The following is a 19,381-nucleotide window of genomic DNA, read 5'->3' on the forward strand; positions in this document are numbered from 1 at the left end:
AAATTCTAGAATAATCCTTATTTCCCAAAAAAGGTATAGTAGGAATTAAGTTGTTAAAGTTTAAAAATAAACTGTACCTTTGCTCTAAAAGACCATTTTTCTTTATCTTAGTTCTCTCTTCCAAACACACTAAATTTATATTCACTTGTAATCTGCCAAATCTCACACTAAATTTACATTCACTTGTAATCTGCAGAAATTTAAAACAAAGGCTCTACAAATGACCAAAACCATAATTAAAATGCAGCCATTACCTATTTTTTGAAAATCAAGACATGAAATTTCACTGTGAAGATGAGCCTACTAGAAAGAAGATATTAACTGCCTTGAACCACTTGTTTATTCTTGTCTTTAAAATGTGTGTGTAGATTCAGATCCACTTAATCCTAGCTGTTCAAATGAGGTCAGGAAAGCAAGAAGGCTCTCCTAAAACAGCTTCGGGGTTAAAACAGGAATATACTTCGACAACCATTTTAAGTTAAATAACCCTCAAATTAATTATGTAAATCGACTCTAATACACCATTATTGAGAGAATTGTTGCTGTAATCTCACTGGAACGGCCACTAAATGGTACTGCTTTCATTATTAAAGAAACTAACAAAAATAGTAATTAAGTCCCCCATAAACAGTGCTTATGCAAGATCTCAAGGCGCATCAGAAACAGAGTTTCTGCAGTCTAACAATGTTTGCCCCATTATTTTGGGCAATTCGATGTCATCTCGCCAATTCCGTATTACAGTTCTCCTGCAAGCTGTCAGGAGTAGGCGAGGCGTGGCGGCGGCCTCGGCGCTCACCTCGGGGCCTGGGGCAGGTCTCAGAGCACAGTACCGGGGGGTGGGGGGCGCCCCACGGTTGACAGCGGGGACACCTACGCTCCGGTGGAAGGAAGAGGGACGCTCGAGGGTGCCGGTGGGCGCAAGCTCCACGCGGCCCGAGGGAGCGCTGGGGGCGGCAGCCCTTGGTGAGAGACCCCGCGCACGGCCGGCGGCGAGGCAGAAGTCACGGGTCCCTCCTCGCACGCCCAGACCTCCGCGGAAAAGTGGCCCGCAACCCGCCCTGGTTCGGAAGCCTCGAGTTTCGCTTCCCGAGAGGTGCGCGGGGCCCTCCCTACGAGGCCGGCGCCGCGGCGAGCACGCCCCGAGGTCGCGGCTCCGCCGGCGGGGGCCCAGAGTCCGGAGAGGCCCAGCGGAGGCCCAGGAGGGGCTGCCCGGCCGCGCGCGCGGAGCCGAGAAAGCCAGAGGCCCTCCGCTCTTCCGGCACCAACTTGTGCGTGGGGCCGCGCGACCTTCCCCGGCCGCTCCTGGCCGCGCCGCGGAACCGCGCCGGGGCCGGTAAGGCTCGCTCCGGCCTCAGCCGCCCGCACGGAGCCGAGGTCGGAGAGCGAAGCCCACGGAGCGCCGCAGGCCGGCGGGCTCCCGGACCTCGGCCCCGACCCGCCGGGGCGCCTCGCGAGCGCTGCGGGCCCCCTCCCGCCTTCTCGCCCGGCGGCCCCCGCCCCGGACCCTTACCTGGCTCCCGGGCCGGACGCGAGCAGCAGCCGGGGGCGGCGACGGGGGGTCGGGAGGACGGCGGCCCGCGCGGCTCCCACGCTTCCGCCCGAGTCAGGAGTTGAACATTCCGCCTCTCCGCCCAGCGCCAATGAGGAAGACAGTGCCCGCAACAGCACCACCTACCTCCGAGCGTGGAACGGCCGGAGGGCGCGCGGGGCTTGGGGAAGACGCCGGGCCTCCCCGGGGTCCTCCCGGGTGCGCCTGCCCTCAGGTGGCACCTGCCCTGCCGTGGGGGCTCAGGCGGGGTGGCTCTGTGCGCTGTGCACCTTCACATCTTTTGAACAAGTTAACACCACCTATTTCCTCAACTCAGCCCTTACCAACAAACATTTCCTGTGGAATACAGAGATGCAAGGCTGCTTCCCCCGCTACAGGAGTTAATTACCTAGCTGGGAAGAGGACAGACCGGTAAGGATATTTCTAAGGAGACAGAGCTGGAGGCTGCCTCGGTGGAACTACCAGTAGATATCAACGCAAGTTTGAGGAGGGGTCATGGTTTTCTGCCCTGGTTGGTGACTTTAACAAAGCTGAGTTCACATGAGGAGACTAGAATCCATCCCAAGTGTGAGCAAAAGGTGGAGATAAGCAGTGGGGAGAAAAGTAATTGTTGGCTGGGAAGGATGGCTCTTAGGGGCAAAGTAAAATGAGGCTGTAACATTACCGAGGGGTTGCATTTGGATTCTGTCATCTGTGGACCCTGGGGAACTGTGGAAAGCTGGAATCAAAGGGATAAAGGAGGGTTCGTGTTTTTGTTTTAATGGTGATTTATAGAGAGAGCGGTCCACATGGTTGTAGGATGGGTTGCTAGGGCAAAATTGGGAAGCAGCATGAGTGGTAATTATTGTCACTACCTAGAAATGGGATTGTGAGGAGTTAAGAGTGTATAAATGCAATTAGAAAAGAAGGAATGGGGTTTAGAGGTATGTTTCGGGAAGAGGCCACAGAAATTGATGACCCAGCAGATGTAGAGGAGAGGGAGAGAGTCAGAGATGATGCCAAGATTGCCGACCTGGGTGACTGGAAGAACGATGGTGTCACCGACAGAAATAGGGATGTGTGGAAGAAAAGCTGGCTTCCTGTTGAGTTTGAGGTCATGGGTGGAAAAACAGGTAGAGATGCAACAGTTGAAATAATGAAACAAATTCAGAAGAGGTCAGGAGGGAAATACAATTGTAAATCATTCAGATAGTTAAAGATATGAAAGTGGAGGGATGGGTAAATAAAGGTTAAAGAACAACTTCCAAGTCTGTTACTCAGATTATTTAATTTTCCCTTGGACAAAGACTAGGAATTTACCATTGATGGATTCTATTTTAGTAACTGAGAAATTAGGATTGCTGAAAACTGTCAAGCTAAAAAAAATCCTAATTTAGGTAATCAAATAATTCTTAAAAAATCTAAACATCAAAGAGAAACACTGAGGCTCTTTAGCATAGACCAAGGTATAAGGTGACTCCAGTCACTTTACTTTACCTTCAAAAGCACTACACTGTGACAGAAGGAACACTAGGCTGGCTGGCAATCAGAGAACGTGGCTTCTCGTCTTAGTCCTGCCACTTATCAGCGAGTGTACTTTGCTAGACTAGACAGGCCTGAGTTTCCTCCTCTGCAAAAATAAGAGGGCCCTTTGCTAGACTAGACAGGCCTGAGTTTCCTCCTCTGCAAAAATAAGAGGGCCCGATTAGATGTTCACTAGAGGTTTCAGCTTTACAATTGTGACTGCCCTAAGAGTCTTAATGTTTTTAGCCGCATTCCGTTTCCTTCCCATTCATTTCTCCTTCATTCTATTTACCCCACATAATCAGGCGAGGCGAATAACCAGCAAGGACAGTGAACACTAAAGAGCAGTCTCACACATGCTTAAATGATAATCTGGTAGGCATTCTCATATCTTCCCAATTATGTTGCAAGCTCCTTGAAGTCATATCTTATATTCTATTATTTCTGTCCATAGCTGAATTGGGTGATAAACTGACCAAGCTGATAAATTGTGTGATAAACTGATTGCCTTAGCCTGCCTCTTCTTTGGTCAACGGGCCTGTTTCCTTATTCCTGTAATGATCTCTTAGGCCCCAGATCTAGTAAACATAGTCCAGTGCTTGTTCCTATGGCTGACTGCTTTTCAAACTTTCAGATTTTTTGAAAGCATATTGGTTAATTCTCACCATATAGGTTTACAAATGTAAATAGCAATAGCAAAAGAGACTTAGTCAAAACTCTCTTATCAAGCCTTCCTATTCCTTTACTTCAAATGTCTCCACACTAAAAATAGATGTACTCTCAGCAGTGGGGTGGATTGGGAGTCCTTAGCACCCTCTTATATCCAAGAACACCCTCCAAAATAAACATGCAATGTAAGTAAAAAGAGTGCATTTGCTATACAAATATGACTTAAAGAACAAGTCTCCTAGCCCCCCAGTCAATCAGATTGTTGTCCCTAACTTCCTTTTAAATAGAAATTCTGGCACTGCCACCAGCTATCAGTGGATCAGAGAAATGCAGGCATGAATTCTATTAAGGATAGAAAGAAATGCAACTTAAAAGGAAGAAAGCATTCTATAATTATCCTTCCCTCCCTTTATAGTGATGAGAGCTATGGTGCAAGGCTGTACTCAAGAGCATTTTCTCTAGCTATCTCAATTCTCCCTCTTAGATTGTGAGTAGTCTGTGTCTAGTTCGTAAGTAAGAATTAACTAGTTTTTATACAAAGATATGCTTTACTTCCTGCACAACTCTAAATCCATGGAAAATTAAGATACACAAACATCCTTTAAGTAAGTAGCCATGAACTTAAAAATCACCAACGAAGCCCAGGTCATTGTTTCAGCTTAGTTTTCACATTTAACTTGAGGACCAAAGAATTCCCAAGCATATTTTGGGTACAAAATCAGCTTAGGGTGCCAGGGCATGAAAGGAACAGCAGGGCAAGAAAAGAAATTGGAGACTTCTGCAAATGTATTCAATAAGCATCTACTGAATGGCAGGGTCTGTGCTAAGCTTTGTGATTATAACAGTGACCAGGACCTGTCCCTGCTCTCACAGGTTTCAGAGTGCAGTGGAAAAGCCAGAGAAGACAAAGCAATTATACTGCAGTATGCTCTTAAGGGGGCAGATGTGGGAGTTTACAGCAGGACACCTAACACTGTTTGGGGAGGTCAGTGAAGGCTTCCAAGGCAAAGAACCTCTAAGTCCATACGAGAAGAATGAAGAGAATTTGCTGGACATAAAAGAGGGACTGGTATTACAGGCAAAGGGCACAAGCACAAAGGCCCAAGAGCATTCAACAAATTCAAGGAATAAATCCCTTAGCTTGAGAAAACCAAATAGCTTTTGTTTATGTAGGTTATACCTATCAAAACTGGTCATATTAGAAATTAAAACTGAAATCTTATACTCATTTAATTTAAAAGTGACAGTAAACACATTTATGTTAGCATGAACAACATATTTCAAAGAAAAATAACTAAATAACTACTGTCCAAAATTTTAAAAATTAGAAGAGTGTCATTCTTTTGTATTTTTGCAAATATCTTTAATGTCTGGCCTAATAGAAGACAGCTGGCCTGTCATATCTGCTTCTGCATTTCCTCTACTCCAATATCACACTACATGTACCTTTTGGGAGATTCCACTGTACAGTCGTAAGACAGCACAATGAAAATAACATCTTAGTATTTTTATGAGGAGACTTGACCTTGCACACCTCCTGATAGGATTCCCAGACTGCATTTTGAGACCTGCTATTTTAGGGACTCATAGGTACTCCTTGAGCTGCAGGCAGGCAGTGACCTTGTGCTCTACTTCAGGAAGCAGCATCACAGGGTGGCTGTGTGAAGCAGGGAAGAGAGCACTTTGCTAGACATCACAAAATCTGGGATGTGGTACCAGCCCTGTCCCTAACTAGCTGTCACTTAGTTGGGACCATACTGCCTGATGGTTGTGTAGGATGATAAAGGCCTACTTACCAGAGTCTTGTGTCCTAGGCACCGCTTACCCTTTGTCCTTGTTTGCCATGCTGTTCTTGACAGTCCTAGCTCTGAATCTGGATGGAATCAAAGCTGAGTCTGTCACAGCCTTGGAGCACCGAGCATTGCCATGCTCCCTGTTTGCCCTTAGCCCTACTTCATTCCAAGAACCTCATTTGCTTCTTTGCAAAAGATGCGACTGTTGATACAACTTTCTGGGAAGATCCTAGAGTTATTATAAAATGAAGAACTGGTAATCGCTTTGAATGTGGATGCTAGAAGCCAGTGTGGATTCATTGAAATCAAGATGTACCAGGCAAACCTGGTTTTCTCTACCAGGATCATGGGGGAGACAGTAAAGACTTTTGTCAGTGAAACATGACAAAGCTTCTCATGATGACTTTATAAATCAGAAAGGGTTTTAATTGATGACAGTACAATGTAGCCAACTGTTGTGAGACTGAAAATATCCTAGAAGGTTATACACCCAAAGTGCCGCTGTTGCTTCGAGGGCAGCTTCCCTGACAGAGGTGGTATGTTGCTGGGCTCTCTTCTCTCCTGTCCTATTCAACATTTCTGTAATGTGGAAGAAGACCTCGGTGGCGTGTCCATCTAATTAGGAAATAAAATACATTTGGAAGGAATATCTAACGTATTAAATAGAATAATCATATCAAAACTCCAAAACCTTTGTTGACACCTTACTGTCTACTAAATGAAGTTCCAGATCCTGAGGGCACATCGACACCCTCCATTATTTAACCCCAACATTCCTCCCCAGCGTTATCTCGCATCTTCACGGGCGTCGCACTGCTCTCCCCCAGTACCTTCACCTCCCTCACAGTCTCATCCTCATGCCTGGCCACCTGGCTACACACCACACTCCTCCGTCACTTGTGGCAGTGGCACATTCTACTCACAGAGAATGTTACCAAAATCTAAGGAAAACAAAAAATGTTATGAAAATAGTCAAGTTTCTGAAATTGAGGTTTCTGCTTTAACAGATCCAATAAACAGAGATGAGCTTTCATCGCCAGAAAACTACATCTTACCCCAGGTGAGTTGATAAAACATTATACATACATTAGTTTCTTAGATTCTCTCGAGCTTCCAGGAGATACATCTTGCCATTGTTTTGGATAAACAAAATTCTCAGACCCAAATGTCCAGACATTCTAAGGTGGCCCACAATATCATCTCATATGACATTCAGAATATTACCAATTTCTTGATTTAGGCACATGTGATTAGGAAGGAGAACTCTTCTATGTGCTAAAATCTGGAAAAGCAAGAATTCTATTTCATAAAGTAATTATTAGTTCCAATTAACAAGTGCTCATAAACAAGTGGCATCAACCATCTTTTATATAAGATTTTCAGGTTATCTGTAGATTTTTCATGGGCCCCTCTTTATGATAAACACCATTAGATAATGTTTCTACCAATACAGAATCATGTGTTTTCACTCGTCATTCTTTTCTCTTCAATATGCGGGTTTTTTAACTGACATACCTGGTCTCTGTTTTCTACGTTTCGCTTGTCTCTGAACTCTACAACCCTGGTCTGCCGAGAGAGAGGACAGGGGAGTAAAAGAGTGACTACTTCCCAGTAGCTGGCCGGAGACTTTCAAACAGAAAATCCTGATCAAAATTCAGTCACTTTTCTACCCATATTTCTATTATATTATTGTTCCTCAAGTTGAAATTTCTCAATGAATATTTTTATAAGTTCTACTTTTTTTTTTCTTTTTGCCACCATTGGCTTTCCCCTAACTTTTTAAGGTCCATTTGTATTAAGCCCCTGTCCTCACTGTTGTTTGTAACACCTTCCAATTTAGTATCAGCTGCAGATTTCATTAACATGCTATTTACTCCCTCTTCCAGATCATTAATAAATGCTATTTCTTATGTATTAAATTTTGCGGTCGAAGAGATTTAATTTGCTGTTGTAATTTCAATGCATGTTTTCTAAAGATACAATGCAGTTAAGAATGGTCTTAACATAGGCCTAAATCCATACCCAGTTGATAGTTATTTTACTATTATGCAATCCATTTGTGTTCTCTAATCAGCACTGTTGTGAGCTCCATTGAAGCAATAATCTATTGATTTTTTCTTTCCTCTTTTTCAATACAGTCATCATCTTGGCTTTAAATGTGCAGCAATAGCAGAGTTAGAACTATTGTTGTTACCACAGCTATTTACAAAAGGAAATTAAGTCTTTTTTTCTCAGTGGGTATTCTTCCACTGATATGAAAAAATTCTACATTAAAAATTATTTTATAACTGTAATATTTGATTTTCTATACATCGTTCCAGGGTTCCAAAATAATATAGATTCTATATATATATATATATATTTATATGTTATATAAATATATAGTTAATAAATTTATAATATATATATATTAGGGGTATGTGTGTATGTATATATTTTATTTTATTATAAATCTACTCCCTGACTCCCTGACTCCTAAACAATCTGGGGTGACTTTTTTTGTCATAATAGACTTAGACATGCCACCTTCAAATACAAGAATGAGATTCATTAAGCTTTTGCTTCACTTTGTATCACACATCACCCTACTTATTAGGCCTTCTCCAGTGTCAGTTTTCTTTTCCAATGAGATGAGGCTTCCCACATGCCACTTATTTCAGTACTTATGTTCATGAATTGTGATTTTTAAATCATTATGCATAAGGTTAGTTTTCATGTTTCCACATAATATTTCCAGGGAATATTTTCTTTCCTCTCCCTCTCAATTCCTCTTTTGTCCCTGAGTAGTAACTGAATGTAATACATGATAATATCTTTAATTTTCTACACTGAGAAATTTGTTTGACTTTTAAATGTTTCCCCATCTATGAGGAGTCCTTCATGACTTGCCTACTCATCTCAGTGTCACTGTCAAGTTCAAATGAGATAGTTTAGGCAAATTGTTTTATACTGTTTTATACGTGATATAAAAACAAAGGTATTGTTTTTATGGAAACAACATAAAGGCAAGTACAAGATGTTGCTTTCACTAAGAAATAAAAGTTGTATTTTTTTTCCAGAAGATTTTCCATGTTGAACTTTTAGTAAATGTCCATTTTTATGGGAAAAGACATGCTCTACTTCCAAAACTGACTTTCAACTAAGATTTTAAGAGAAAAATATCTGCATTGTAGAATTTCCCTAACTAAACAACATAGAATTTTATATTCCAGGTTCATAAATAATTCCATAGTAAACCTTTGAGTTAAAAAAGGCAAGACATCAAAAAAAAACAAGTAAAATTCATTTTCCTATGGGAAGCTGTATTTCATTTTTTTGTTTTACTTTAGAAGTCTTAAACTTTGTCTGAAAACATTAATTTGGTCATTTATTAATTTAATTTTCCACCCAGGACAATTAGTTGTATGTAAATTTCTGGAGCTTCTGTGAGAGTTGATTCTTGAGAAGGATGCTACCAGTCAGCCTCTCCTCTCACTAATTCAATCTCTTACCACTTACCCTTCTTTTCATTACCAATCATGTTTAATGATAAATCTCTATATAATTCTACTTTCAACTTTTTCTGTAGAAATGATCCAATATTTTTCTGTAAAAATATCTAACAATGATACAGTGGGCCTTTCCCTGACAGGGAGTGAAAAAAACAAGACCTGTAGCAACATGAAAAGAAGTATTTGAATGGAGGGAATGTATCATCAGAGTGGTAGACACAAAAGTACATGGTATGAAGTTGCTGTATGAATTGTGTTCCCCCTAAAATTTAATGAATCCATAGCCCCCAATGTGACTGTATTTGGGCTTTTAGAAAGTAATTACGATTAAATAAGGTCATAAGGGTTGGACCTACTCCTGTAGCATTGGTGGCCTTATTAAGAAGAGGAATGGGGAGCTCTATCTCTGTCTATCTCCACCCGTGTGTACTGAGGAAAGGCCATGGGAGGACACAGGGAGGAGGCGGCAGTCTGCAAGCCAGGAAGAGAGGCTTCATCAACCCCAATCACACCGGCCCCCTGATCTCAGACCACCAGCCTCCAGAGCTATGAAAAAATTAACTTCTGTTGTTCAAGCCACTGAGTCTGTGGTACTGTGTTATGGCAGCCCAAGCTGACTAATACGGAAGTACTTCAGTGGAAGCAATGTTCTGTCAGAGTGAGGTGGAGGGCAGAGATTATCTAGCATGGTCATGCAACTGGTAACCCCTCCCCTGACCCATATGCATACAAAATTTTTGCTCAGTTATTTAAATACCTTTATCAAAACTCTTCTTATACTGGATGTCAGGAAAAAATAAGAGTTGAAATAACTGTATACTTGTCTTAGTGTTTTACTTCATTAATATAAAGTAAGCCTTACTGAATTTTTTGTGGTAGACATTTCAAAATAATTGTAAATGAGATCTGCAAAATCTTACTGAATTATTTCAGTTGAGTAATCAAAATTCAGTCTCACTTAACCAACATTGGCCTGTCAAGACAACCAGTTTTTCTGCATCATTTTGCCATGCAACTGAATTGCATCAACCTCTTTAACAAGTTTCCAAGTGTTAGACTGCACAGCTTGATATCTATGACCAATAACCCCAGTCTCTGGAGGAAGTTACTTTTCCAGATGAATCAGATTCTTTCTGGTCCTGAAGAATCTGGATGCAACAAGTGGTAGTGTTGACATCCTGTTATAGAATGAAGCTCATAAATATTATAGTCATAGGCTTGATTTTAGTATATGTAGATAAGGACCAAATTCAAGCTTTCACCCTTTCCTAGACTTTTATGCAAGTCAGGATGGAACTTGAGTGGTCTTATACATAATTTTATGAATCCCTTGGGACAAATGTTAATGAGGACTTCAAAGTCATGGGGAGTAAGAACTTGGGCTTTGGACTTAGACCTCTATGGAGGTCTGCTTCTTATGAAGTATGTGACCTTGGGTATTTTACTCAGTCTCCCTGAGCTTCAGTTCTTCATCTGTAAAATGGGGATAATAATAGGGTTTTTGTTTGGATTAAATGAATCAATATATGTATAGTGTTTAAAACAGGACCTGGCTCAGAGTTAGTGTTCAGTAATGATACATATTATTATTATTGTTGGTAGTGGTCATGTTTCACATGCTAAACATTTTCTAGATTAGTATCATTCATTGTTACTATTATCATTCAGTTACCTGAATTATTTGTTTCCTCTGGAGTCAGTTTTTCTCTTTATTTCTTTTTATTGTTTTCTTTTATGGTACTAGCTTTCTCAGGCATCTCTGATGATCAATAGCTATGGTTTATATTAAAGAATGAAGGATTGTGCTGACCATTTTAGATAGCTGGCATGGATTTCCTCTGCTGTTGTGAAGTAGGTTTTTCTCCTTTACGACACTTCCCTGAGTAGGAAGGTTCTACAGGAACCTGAGTACATGAAAGTGACAGGCTGGCTTTCTGACGCAGGTAACTTACACACGTGTTCCCGGGTGGCTCAGCCTGTACCGCAGGACTAGTGTTCTCTGCCTCGGGTTGTTTCTTTCTCATTTTGTGAAGTTATAACCCATGACAGCTAAATGAAATGAGTGAGGGGTAGTGCTGGAGGTGACCAAAAGTACCCCGGAGGAGTAGCCCACTGGGTAGTTAAGTGAAAGTTCTGCTACAGCTTGAGAGGTCAGTGATCAAGAAGGTAAAGATCAGGCAAAAATTAGGAACTCGTGGAAATCTTTTGATATTATGAAGGGGATCAAAAATATCATTGCACCCTCTGAGGATTTGTCAAAAACAGCAGGGAAAAAACTATCGCCTAAGCTTATTATGACTTTAGGGATTTTAAGGGAAAGGAAGCCTGAGGTGTGCGTGTATTCAGGGAATTTATCTCGGCACAGAAAGGCCAGGTTCCTAGTTGCACTCACGCCCCCTGCTGGCAGTGTGCCAGGCACTGTGGGGTTGGGCAAGGCTTTGAAGTCTCAGCCCTTCTTTCTTTCTTCCTTGCTAGTTTCTGAAATGAAAAGGAAGAGGAGAGAGGTTTACTTTCCCCGGATAAGAAGTATGAACCCACCCTTAGGAGGCAGAAGGAGTTGCAGACAATTTGGGTTTTAAATGACTCTTTTCCCTATTATTACAATTTTTGCTATTTTTGGTCACTTATGCTACCCTTCTAAAGAGAGCAACTCTAGGAACAAGAGGGTCTTCTGTTTGCTCAAGATAAACATTATCTTCATCTTCAGAGTGGAGATTTTTAAGTGTGGAGCTAGAGCTATAAGAAAATTAAGTTGATTTACATAAAAAAGAAAACATGGCTTAGGGTCCCCAACCATGATCTGCAAACCCAATGGGGTGGAGAGAATTGGGGGTAGAAAGAGAAGACCATATGATGGGCTGCAGAAAAGAAAGGTTTGGAAGATAAGATATGTCCAATAAGGATTTTTTAAAATGACATACTGTGAGGTTGTGTAATGAAACCCCAAGTCTCTATCTTTTCTAGAAAGTAGTCAGTAAACCTACATAGTTAAAAAATGCTTTGATTTCAGTAATTTTTAGTGAAATAAAGCATAGAAAATAATATGAAAATACATTTGAAAACAACCACTCAGCTTAAGAGATAAATCATTTCAAATGCAAGGAAGCTCCTTACTGAATATGTGTGGATTCTTTATGCTGAGTGTAGAGAAATGGTATATCCTATGAAAATAAAGGCTTTGCATGGCATATACGATATATAGGATATTAAAGAAGGGGCACATTCACACATACTTCTATTTTAAAGACAAAACTTTAGAGAAAAATACCCTCATATCTCTTGTCTAAACTTAACTGCCAATATTTTGGCAATATTAATCTCATGCTTTGGTTCCCAAAATCCTTCTGTTATTTTTAGTTTCTGGACTCAAAAGCCTGACAAATCGATCTTCTTAGGGATAAAAAGGAGAGGCAGACAGTGCAGCCTCCTAGTTAACAAAATATACTTTGGAATCATATATACTTAGTTGGAAACCCCAATTCTGCCACAATCTAAACAAGTGACCTTGAGCAAGGTCATTTCTCTCGGTAGTTCCTCGTGCATCAAAAGTGAGACTGTTCATCCCTTTAGTATTTAGAACACTAAAGTACTGTGTGTATGTACCTAGCACATAGTAGGTGTTCTATAAGTGGCAGATGAACTGACAAGCAGAAAGCATAATTATTGGACCAATCTATCCCAAAAAACTCCCTTCCAAAGTGAACATTCAGAAAACTCTGTACTTAAGGCTCTGTGTTCTTTAGTGGTCTTGTTTTTCTTCTAATTTTAAATAGAAATAACAGAATTTCCTTTTCCTCCCCTAGTGCTCAAAAGATTTCCACAATCTGTATGACAGATTTATTCGGTTGCTCCAAAGATGTTTTTTCTACTGCATAAGTGAACTCTGCACAGTAAGCCTGTAACACAACCAAGTATCGCGGTTATTCCCACAATACCCCACCAACAACTGTTTCAGTGTTGACTTAATGTTATTCATTTGCTTGTGTTGTTATTGAAAATGAATTCTTAATTAAAACGGCCCAGAATCACCTGGCTCACATAGAGTGCCACAAACAATAATCCTTAACATAACGTACACCTTGGCTCTCCTACCTTCAATTTAATTTCTGGAGCCAGAAATATAAATGGCTTTTATAATGGTCTGTGAGCATCAGGTGAGAGAAGATTAGAACTACTGATGAAGAGATACTTTCTTAGAGGGACTCTCATAACATTGCATAATTGTTTCCAGGCTACATACACTAAGCATGTAAATGAACACGCAGGTTAGGTTAAAATCTGACTCGTAGGGGATCTGTGTATGTGGGGCTTGTGTTACGCCTTGGTCTCATTTCTGACCTACTCTTTCAAATGTGGACATTTTATCTGTGGGTAAGAAGCAAGAGTCTTTTAGTTCTGTTGTTACCTCTCCCCTCTCTCACTAAATAATTTGGAATGCTTTCTATTCCACTGCCAATGACTTTTAAATTGGAACTATACAAGATAATGGTATCCAGTTTCAATTATTGCAGCAGGAACTTTGCAAAACTGGTATAAGTTTGGGGGCAAAGGATGAGGGTAAAAGACAGGCCTTTTGAATTGCTTCTCCGGTCCAAGTCAGTTTCAATGACAAAGCCCCCATATAAGTTTTTTTTGCTTTTACAGTCTTTCAGAATTGGTTTGGCTGAAGACTCTCCAGCGTCTTTGAATGTTGTAAAGTACTCTTTACTCTGGCCTCTCATTACAGCAGAGAGGCAGGAATGGTACTAATGCTTCTTGAGCGCCAAGCCCTCCATGTGCTAGGCACTTTATATACCTCAACTCATCGAATCTGCGCACAGCCTTTGTGTGGGAGGTCTTATAATTCCCATCAGCAGAGTGGAAATTGCAGCTCAGAAGTTGAGTACATTGGTCAGTGTTCACAGCCGAGGGCTATGGCACAGTGCTGCAGGCCGTGGCACACACAGGAAGCCTGGCTGAAGGGGGCACTCTCTGGGGGGCTCTGCCAGCTGGAGTGAAGGGTGGCCTTTTTTTCCGATACACACGAACTGCTCTGTAGACTGAGTCAAATCCAGATCATCTGATGTTAAAGCCCATAATCTTTCTGCTATTCCATGTCCCTTCCCCTGGTGCTACTAGATTCAGGGAAGCACTTACAAACACCAGCCAGCACCAAGCCTGGGAAAACTCTCCTCAAACAAAAGAAGTTCCCCTTCCAGTCATGCACATTATGTATTACCCTCTAGTAGACTGTTTGGGAAAATGGCAGTAATTTTCCTTTCTCTGTATCCACAATCCTGGCAATGCAACTTTGAAGCTCTGCACATCAAGAGACAGAATTATTTCTCTACTCTTTGAATCTTGGCTGGCCTCTGGACCCGCTTTGGCCAGCACAGTGCTGTGGAAGGGATGGGCCTGGGCCTCAAGAGGTCTTGCTTATATGCGTTCCTTTGGAACCCTTCCTAGTCAAGCCCAGGCTAGCCTACTGGAGGGTGAGGGAGTATGCGGAGCACACATGGACTACTGCATCTGAGGCCATCCTCTACCTGACGGCAGGTCATGATGGAACCCAGCCCTGAGCCACCAAGCCCGGCTCAGGCTGACAGGACTGAACAGTTGAACCACAGAGTCACTGCTGTTGCTTTAAGGTGCTAATTTTAGGGTGGTTTGTTACACAGTGTGATGGTTAATTTTCTGTGTTAACTTAGAGGGTGTTTTTGGATGAAATTAACATTTTAATTGGTGAAATTTGAGTAAGCAGATTACTCTCCATGATTGGGTGGGCCCTATTCAATCAGTTGAACCTGAATAAAACAAAAAGCCTGGCCTGCCTACGCAGGAGGGAATTCTCAAGCCGACTGGTTTGGATTTCATCTGCACCATTGGCTCCCCTATGTCTCCAACCTGCTGGCCCACTCTGCAGATTTTGGACTCTCTAGCATCCATAATTCCTCATAATAAATATCCTTCAATATAGACACACATTCTATTGATGCTGTTTCTCCAGAGAGCCATCTCTAATGCACAGAGTGATAGAAACACTTGCTAATATGGTTTATCTTTCCACTGAACCACCTCTTTCTTCACCCTCCTAAAGCTGCTGCACCTTGGTTGGTGCAGGACAAGCCTATCCCCAGAACTGCTGTGTCTCCTTGCCAGGAGACTTGCTCTCCTCTGGGGAGGCTGAATCACTAGAGGCTGCCTCTGGGTCCTAAAATGTCAGGACTACTACTGGAACCATCAGTTGTCCTCCATTCGTGCCAGGTCCCTATTGTTATCATGCTAGAGATTCTTGCCACCTACCTTTGGCTAAGTGAATGGAGACCTCATGAGGGTCTTCCAATCATCTTTATTCCCAGGAGCTGCAAAAACCTGTTCTAAAGAATTTTATGCTGACATTTCTCCAATTATTCTCCTATGCTGGTCCTGCTATTGTAGAATTCCACTTTTCTTGACTCTCCTTGCCTAAGGGTCTGACTCCGCCCTGCAAGTGCTGAGGACAGGAGACTATTGCAGAATTGAGCAGCTTTCCAATGCTCTAGCCCCAGCCTCTCTCTCTTCCCCAGGTGTGCCCATGCCAGTAGCGCCCATGAGCTCAGAGTGCCTAGTGATCACTTCGCTTCAGAGCAGGGCTTTGGCTCCAATCTTTCCAAATTTAAATTGCCCCAAGAACAAAGATCATGGCTTCCCAGAACATCACCCTTGAATTTCCTTAGCTGCCAGACAAGCCTGTGCAAAGGAACTGAAGTGAGACAGGAAATTTCCCCATTCCCAGGCCTTTAGTCTCCTGGAGTTAGTAACATTTCCTCCAGTCCTCCCCTCCTTTAGTGTCAGGCTACAGGCAACGGTGGTCTCATATAATAACCAACAGGGTAGCAAGGGTAATCAAAGTTCTGGGACTGTTACTGCCTCATGGGCTGCCGCCATGGCTTAAAGGAGGGCATAGTTCCAAGTGGCAGCTTCAGTTCCGTGCTTGGACATTCACATACTGAACCTTGGGTCCCCTGGCCACTGCTTTTCCCAGCAGCTATGCCACACATCGACAGCCTCGGTCTCCAAGGAGATGATGTAGGTGAGCATGGGCTATGTCAAATAGAGCCCATAAAATGAGGCGGCAACTGTGGAAGAAAGTATGGCAGTTACTCAAAAAATTAAACACAGTATACCATATAATTCAGCCATTCTACTTCCAGGTGCATATCCAAAGAATTGAAAACTGAGATTCAAACAGATATTTGTACACCCATGTTCATAGCAGCATTATTCACAATGCCAAAAGGTGGAAACAAACCAAATGATGGATGAATGGATAAACAAAATGTAGTACATCCATGAAATGCAATATTTTTCAGCCTTAAAAAGAAAGAAAATTCTGACACATGCTCTAACATGGATAAACCTTGAAAATGTGCTGTAACAAGCCAGACACAAAAGGACAAACACCGTGCAGTTCCCCTCCTGTGTGGTAATCTCTAAATTCACAGAGCCAGTGGCGGCATTGTGGTTACCAGGAAGTGGGAAGTCACTGTGTAACAGGTAGTTTTCATCTGGGTTGATAAAAAGTCCAGGAAATGGATAGTGGTGAGGCCATTGAACTGCATCCTTAAAAATGGTTAAAATGATAAATTTCGTGATATGTGTATTTTACCACAATAGAAAATTAAAAATTGGCCCAGTGTGGACTAAGTCAGGAGGAGGGATGGTGTTTGACTCTGTGCTGGTATCTGGGTCCACCAATGCTTTTTAATATTTGCCATATCTGCAATTCCCTCAGCCCCACCTTTAAGCCTGCATAATAAAATAATTAAGGTATTAGGGATGATGCCAGGCTTCATCTGTAGTGTGGTGACAGAAAACAATTGCCCTGCTCTACCATTGGGCATGCAACTCCTGCCTCAACCATTTTCCCGGCTGCCCTCTGCTTTGGGGTAGAAGATGAAGCTCCTTAGAAAGGCCTGCAAGGCCTTGCACACTGAGGTCTCCAGCACATTGTGCAGCACACCGCGTTCTCGGCTCCCCTGCAGGGAGGGAGCTTCTGGCACTTCACACGCCAAGATTATTTCCTGTTTAGACACACTCTTCTCTCTCCGCTGTTAGCATGCTCACCCTTCAGCATTCAGGTCAACTGCTGCTACCATGGGAAACATTCCCTCTCCTCAGATCAGCTTGAATCCCCTTACTACATGTGTTTACAACACCACATTCCTTCTTGAAAGTGTTTTGTATTATTTGATTACTCTTCTCTCTCCCCCGCTCTAAGATAGGACTATCTAGTTTTGTTTTGTTTTGTTTTAGGACATTTATTTTCTTTAATGAGAGAACCTTCCGATGTCTCCAGGCTCAGCTGTGTTTATTTATACTGTTAGCCACGTGAAGCAAGCACCTTGGAAGTTTAAAGGCCTGGCCAGGCCCTTGCAGCGGCCTCCAGCTCTGAAATGGCAGGACTATCTATTTTTTCTCGCCATTGCATCCTGAACTCAGAGATGGCCTGGCACTCAGTAAGCCCCTCAACCATTATTTGCTATGAAATGAATAAAAAGGTAACTAACAATATCTAATTACAGAAAAGGTTCTTTTCCAGTTTGTAAGTCAATGGTGCCCTAACGTGCCCATCTAATACCACACTCTTCTCCATGTAGGACAAATAGAGAAAATTAAGGTGATTCTGAAGCAAGAGAGTAATATATTCTAAGTTGCCAGTAAAAGGAAAGCTATTCAAAGGAGAGGTTCATTTTTACCACAGTGTGTATTCTATGCTGATTAAAAAAAAATATTATAAACAGAGACTGAAACCAGAATGGCATTTAATTTTCGCACACTGGTGGTCATTGATCTGCACACATATTTAAGAGGAAATGCACTGAATTCAGGAGAAATCTATTTAACCTGCATGGTGTTCCAAAATTGCTGGAAAAGCTTAGCTCCTGTACACCGTGCCAGTGACCTTGCTAAGCAGGTATGTTAAACACTTAAATGTATAATTTTCTACAGACGTTTTTGGTAAAAACACTCTTTTTTCTTCTTCGCATCTTCCAGCAAACCTCATTATCTTTCTTGTGACCCTGTAGTCATCTCATTTTCTTTTGGCTTGTTAGCAAGTTTTAAAATATTAACTGTGTCTTCTGCTTCAGGAATGGTTACTTGACTACTACTATCCATTTCCAGAGTGTGAATTCTTTTACCTCACCAGTGTTACCTTGAATAATGGAGTTTAATGCATTTTCAAAGAAGCCAGAGATAATTAAAAATCTCATCTTTATTATAAAGTATAACAATAGTAAATCTCATTTGGAAGACCAAGGGGAATATACATGGGGGAATATGTATTAATTTTGAATAATGTTGAAACTAAATTAAATAAGATCATAAGATGTCAGTCACCATGGAATTGGGGAAAAGAAGCTGTCAGACACAGGATACCAGCTTTTAGGCAAGGTAGGAGTAAATAGGAAACAAGAGCAAGGATGACCGAAGGATAGACTATCAGCTTCATTTGCCAGCTTTTAAAATTATCTAAAAAGGGAAACTATATAATGGTGAAAACTTTGCAGCTGATATTAAGGTCTACCAGATAGAGAAATGTTGAACAACGATTTCAAGAAAATTTATTCAGTGACTTAAAAAAAAAGTCTCTAGTAAATTTTAGGCATTGTGTTCAAGTCTGAGTAGGAGTTGTAACACAGCATAAAACAACACCCCTGGCCCTGGGAACTTTGAAGTATTATGCAATGGAATACATAAAGGCATTAATTAGCCTACTTTAGCACTTCTCAAAGCAGGCTTGACTGTGGGATGCTAAAAGGGATGATAGCAGGACTTCTCAGAGCCCTTAAGATGATAATGAATGCTGGGAATCATTTCAAAGAATGGGTTTTAAATGGGTTATGCAACGGCTTTTAAACTTATTTGAAGATACTACCTTGGTTTCCTTTTTTGCTTTGCAGCTCTATGTCTGGTTTTGGAGGAACATTCTGTGACCCTGTGGGACTACTATAGCGTGGAACATACTCTAGAATATTCTGACATTAAAAAAGATACATGTCAACTGCACTAGTCAGAGTGAGGATTTAATAATATGGATAACTGTTGAACCACTGTGTTGAACACTTGAAACCACTATAAGATTGTGTATCAAATATACTTCAATAAAAAAGTAAATGAAATGAACAAAATGAAAAAACTGAAAAGATACTTGTCTGGAATTTTTAAAATTTTAGAAATCTCTTCATCAAATATTTATCAAATGCTTAAATCACTGAGAAATGTTATAAGGCCCCATACCAGGCAGCTCTAGTATCCAGTACCCCATCATAGCAGCAATATTCCTAGGTATTCCATAGCCAAAAATTTAAAACAACCTAAGTGTCCATCAAATGATGAATGAGCAAACAGAGGTA

At 41.5% G+C, this 19,381-nt stretch overlaps 1 protein-coding gene and 1 long non-coding RNA gene across 2 annotated transcripts in view; one reads left to right on the forward strand and one right to left on the reverse strand.

Annotated features, from left to right (window-relative positions):
• The window catches only part of MAP3K20 (mitogen-activated protein kinase kinase kinase 20), a 201,551-nt gene extending 199,898 nt beyond the window's left edge, over nt 1-1,653 (reverse strand). Inside the window, exon 1 of the mRNA XM_036876928.2 lies at nt 1,511-1,653. The gene's annotated coding sequence lies outside the window, so the exon portion shown is untranslated. The remainder of the gene's footprint in view (nt 1-1,510) is intronic.
• On the forward strand, nt 1,517-19,171 carry LOC118907887 (uncharacterized). The gene is made up of 3 exons (XR_008998262.1): nt 1,517-1,960; nt 6,522-6,574; nt 18,929-19,171. It is a non-coding gene; the product is annotated as an uncharacterized LOC118907887 (long non-coding RNA).
• Nucleotides 19,172-19,381: the final 210 nt, after the last annotated feature.

Source organism: Manis pentadactyla, chromosome 6, assembly GCF_030020395.1.
Source record: "Manis pentadactyla isolate mManPen7 chromosome 6, mManPen7.hap1, whole genome shotgun sequence".
Classification (NCBI taxonomy): Eukaryota; Metazoa; Chordata; class Mammalia; order Pholidota; family Manidae; genus Manis; species Manis pentadactyla.